This window comes from Macaca thibetana, chromosome 15 (assembly GCF_024542745.1).
Source record: "Macaca thibetana thibetana isolate TM-01 chromosome 15, ASM2454274v1, whole genome shotgun sequence".
Classification (NCBI taxonomy): domain Eukaryota; kingdom Metazoa; phylum Chordata; class Mammalia; order Primates; family Cercopithecidae; genus Macaca; species Macaca thibetana.
In genome coordinates this window covers 90,521,715-90,526,636 of record NC_065592.1, presented here as the reverse complement: position 1 = coordinate 90,526,636, position 4,922 = coordinate 90,521,715, and the positions used below count along the sequence as shown (strand labels likewise).

The following is a 4,922-nucleotide window of genomic DNA, read 5'->3' as shown; positions in this document are numbered from 1 at the left end:
ACAATAATCAAATATAATTTAAAAGTCAATATTAAAAGGTATTTATATGTGTATGTTTAAGTCATACAACTGGAATTTAAAAATAGTTTTCTAAGCAAATTATGGGTTGCAGATTTTACAAAGCTAAATTACCAGTTAATTGTAAATCAATGATTATCAGAAGCCCATGTACTGTCAATAGGATATAGCCAAAGATACAGAGAGAAACACATTTATTAATAAATAGTAATGATTAAAAAATAAAAGCAAAACAAGACAAAGAAAGGAAGTGATCAATAAAGATATGAGAAGAAATCAATACAATGAAAAGGAAATTAATAGTTCTTTTTTTTTTCCTTTTATTTGTCATTTTATAGCTCTCCACCGCATCTGCCCCCCACCCTTCCCTTTGATGACGACGTTTGCAGGTTTCAGGGGGACCAGGGAACAAACAAAGCTGGGGCCTGGCAGCCGCACTACTCTGCCAGCCGGGGAGAGCAAGTCACAATTACAAATTATCACAACAATTAGCTCCTGTACTTAGGGGATCTGCACATTGAGGAGGCCCCAGCTGCTCATTGTACAGGGGTCTATTTGGCAGTGACCTTGCTCTGGAGACGATGATATTCCCTCAGCCTGAGGGAACTGATGTTGACCAACCCGGTAGCATCAGTTGGCTCACAATTACCCTGCACTTCCATGCTCACCAGCTCCTGGTTGTAGATAGACAGTGGGACTCCCGGCTGAGGATGTACACCTGGCCCTTGAGGATGGACTCCTGCATTTTTCCCTTCCACTCGCTCCTGGAACTTGGCGATGCAGTGGCGGACAAATTCACTCTCAGGGCTGTACCAGAAACTGGTACACACCAGCTCAGCAAATTCCAAGCCCAGGCCTTGTTTGATTTTGCGCACTTCCCGGTCCATGGTGAAGTCCTCGATGTCTAAATGAGCGTGGTAAATGATGGCGCCTGCTGGGGTCTCATAGATACCTCGGGACTTCATTCCAGTGAAGCGGTTCTCCACAGTGTCAGTGCGGCCACGCCCTGCTTGCCCGCGACTTCCTTTAGGTACATGAAGAGCTCCAAGGCGGTCTGGTGGGTGGTGCCATCCTTGACATTGGTCACCCTCACAGGGACCCCTTTTTAAAATTCAATCCCGAGAATATCAGGGGTGTTGGGGGCTTTGGCTGGGTCATGGGTCTTCGTGTAGAGACCTGGAGGCGCTTGGTTCTTGGGGTTCTTCAGGATTCCAGCCTCACAGCTGATGTGCATGAGGTTCTCGTCCATACTCCACAGGTTCTTAGGAGTGACCAGGATAGGAATCCCGTGTTGCTTTTGTGTATTCTTCCACCAGGTCATTGCGGTCATTGAACCGGTTGTTCCTACACCCGCAATAAAGGGAACAATGACCTTTATCTGGGGGCCCGATGAGTAGCAGGTGAGCTCAAATCGGACCTGATCGGTCCCCTTTCCCGTGGCGCCATGGGACACATACCTGGCCCCCTCCCGCTGGGCAATTTCCATTTGTTTGCAGGCAATGCAGGGCCTGGCGAGACAGGTGCCCAGGAGGCAGCGGTCCTCATACACTGTGCTGGACTGCATGGCTGGTCAGATGAACTCCTCCACAAACTCCCTGCTGGCATCCTCAATGAACACCTTTGTGGCCCCAAGCTTCAGTTTCCTCCTGGCTTCCTCCAAGTCTTCCTCCTGGCCAATGTTGGCTAGGTAGGCAATGACATCATAGCCTTGTTCCTTCAGTCACATGAGGATGCAGGAGGTGTCCAGGCCGCCACGATAGGCCAGAACATGGAGCCTTTGCTGGACATAGCTATGTCTGGGATTGGAGGCATGAGTTGCTGGCGTCTGGAATCTGTCTTCATGGTGCAGTGAACCACTCAGGCTTGGGCAGCCCTGGCAGGCAACAGAGCAGCGGAAATTAATAGTTCTTGAAAGGAAACTAAATGCTTATTCTTTGATGAGTATAATAAAATTAAATAGACAAACTTTGTTAAGATTGATCAAGAACAAAAGGAAGAAGGGACCCACACATAAACTCATTAGGAAGGGAAATAGAATTTAAATGCAATCAAGAACATTTAAAAATTAAAAAGAATAATATGTTAAACTTTATGAAAATAAATATTAAAAAATTTAGAGGAAACAGATTACTATCTAGAAAAATATTAATCACCAAATAAAACAGAAGAAAGGCCACAAATAAAACTGCAAGATAAGACAGGCACGGTGGCTCATGCCTGTAATCCCAGCACTTTCGGAGACCAAGGCGAGTGAATCGCCTGAGGTCAGGAGTTCGCGACCAGCTTGGCCAACATGGTGAAACCACGTCTCTACTAAATACAAAAAGTTAGCCAGGCATGGTGGCACATGCCTGTAGTCCCAGCTACTCCAGAGGCCGAGGCAACAGAATCACTTGAATCTGGGACCGGGAGGTTGCAATGAGCCGAGGTCGCACCGCTGCACTCCAGCCTAGGCAACAGGAGCGAAACTCTGTCTCAAAAAAAAAAAAAAACCTTCCAGATAATCAAAACTTCATCTTCTTTCTAATAAAAGGCCCCAGACATAAATGGTTTTATAGCTGATGCAAACAAACTTTCAGGAACCAGGTAACCCCTATGTTTGTAAGCTCTCTCAGAACATTATTAAAAATACAAAGTTCCCCCAAATTATCCTGCAAGGCTGGCATAACCCTGCTACCAAAGCTCACGAAGACAATAGAATTAAAGGAAACAAACAGAAATTACAGAATAGTATGACTTATGAACAGAGGCGAGAATTCTTAATAACTTTCTAGCAACTAAAATATAGCAGAATATTTTTTAAAATGCTTCTAATTAAATAAGTAGATTTTCCACTATGAATTTAAGAATGGAAATCTAATAGTATAATTCATTACGTTTTTGAGCAATAGAAGTGAAATTTATGATTATCTCACTAGATACTAGGTAAACATTTGATAAAATTCGGTGTGATTCTTTTTTGTTTTATAAATTCTAAACAACCTGGAGGAAAAGAAAACTTCAGGCTGCGTTCTCTGAAAGCAGATGCTGAGACTGCGTTCAATGTGCAAGATATGTATTAGGATTCACTCCCTGGGGAAGGGAGAAGGCAGCAGGATTTGGCAGAAAGAGAGAGAGAGCCCGTCAGTGGTGTCCTGCACTGAACCTATAAAATCTGGCTTTTATACCCCTGCCTCGATCAATAATTGGATGCCCGGCACTGCATGAAGGGTGTACTCTTGGCTGAGGCAGCTCCCTGAAGTTGAGGAAATCCCCAAAGGAATTGTAGCAGCAAGTCCTTCCTTGAAAGGGGATGGGCAGTGCATCTCCTACCCATCACTATTCGATTAAAGAAAAAAAAAAGCAACTTAGCATCACGTCTAGTAAAGGTAGACATGTTGATCCTTACACCACCACTATTCATCGTAGAAAATCATAGACAATGAAATAAAGCAGAAAAGAAAACTGGTATGAGGTACACATGTTGGAAAATAGGAAACAAAATTATTATTTTCAGGCAATATGACTGCATGTACAGAAAACCAACCCCCCAAAAATTGAACTTTTATTTGTTCCACAAGATACACAGAATACAAAATCAACAGACAAAACTTTTCTAAGTAGCTTTTCTAAATACCCACACCCCCAATTATCATCTGAAAAAAAATAATCATTAAGTGTATTAAATAAAGTTTTTTTAAAAAGCTTTAAAAACATTTTGTTAATATGGTAAGTGAACTAATATGGACCCCTCTCCCTCAACCACAAGCACATTGAACTGCTGGATAAAATATGGGTTTAAAAAAGTCAATACTTAACAGCTCAAAACAAAGAAGAAATTCTCCAGAGAGCTCAGATGGAATACAGTCTCTAGAGGCTGCCAGCACCCACCAGGAGGAGCTGCAGTATGATGTGAATGGCCACCATAGCACAGCTCCCACGGGGGTCAGATTTCCCTAGATTTGGGCAAGAAAACAGCCTTGTTGAAAAGGGTAAATTCTAGATAAAACCAGGATTCTGGAAGGGCTGCCACTTCTGGAAAAGGAGAGCTGAAAACAACTATGTCCCTGGTTCTGGGTGACCAAAAGATCACTTGGCTCTATGAGCCTCCAGGTAGGGGTTAAACACGCCTACTGTAAGAAATCAAAGCCCCACATTTGGACCATGCATAGGGTGGAATAAAAATGTATATTACACATTTAGTATGGCATTCCTCACATTGAAATATTAATATAAAAACATGTTTCAGGCAAGGCGTGGTGGATCACGCCTGTAATCCCAGCACTTTGAGAGGCTGAAGTGGGTGGATCACCTCCCACTTCAGGAGTTGGAGACCAGCCTGGCCAGCATGGTGAAATCCTGCCTCTACTAAAAATACAAAATTAGCCAGGCATAGTGGTGCACGCCTGTAGTCCCAGCTACTTAGGAAGCTGAGGCAGGAGAATCACTTAAACCCAGGAGGCAGAGGTTGCAGTGAGCCGAGATCATGCCATTGCACTCCGGCCTGGGCAACAAGAACAAAACTCCATCTCACAAAAACAAATAAATAAAACAGGTTTTGGATTAGGGAAGCCTCAGCTGAAGTAAATATTTAAACAAACATAATAAAAACACAGACCACTTTTATGGCTCTGTGTTTATAAAATTCCCACCAGGGAAAACAATTGCTATGCTCATTATAAGAAAATTACATGCCTCATGGGGAAGTGATCAACTCTGAGACAGTCAAAAGATAATATAGGAGGATTATGACCCTAAGAATGAAAGTAATAAAAGAATCTGAACAATTCTTTAAAAGAAGTATTTATTAATATTTATATAGTTAGATTTTCCTAAAGGAATAAATGCTATAATAGATACTATTGATTATTTACCGAACAGCTATTTCTCCCAATTTCTAGCTTATCACAGATGTTATTATACTT

At 42.4% G+C, this 4,922-nt stretch overlaps 1 pseudogene; it reads right to left on the bottom strand.

Moving 5' to 3' along the window:
• Window positions 1–370: 370 nt before the first annotated feature.
• On the bottom strand, window positions 371–1,806 carry LOC126937575 (argininosuccinate synthase-like; annotated as a pseudogene).
• Window positions 1,807–4,922: the final 3,116 nt, after the last annotated feature.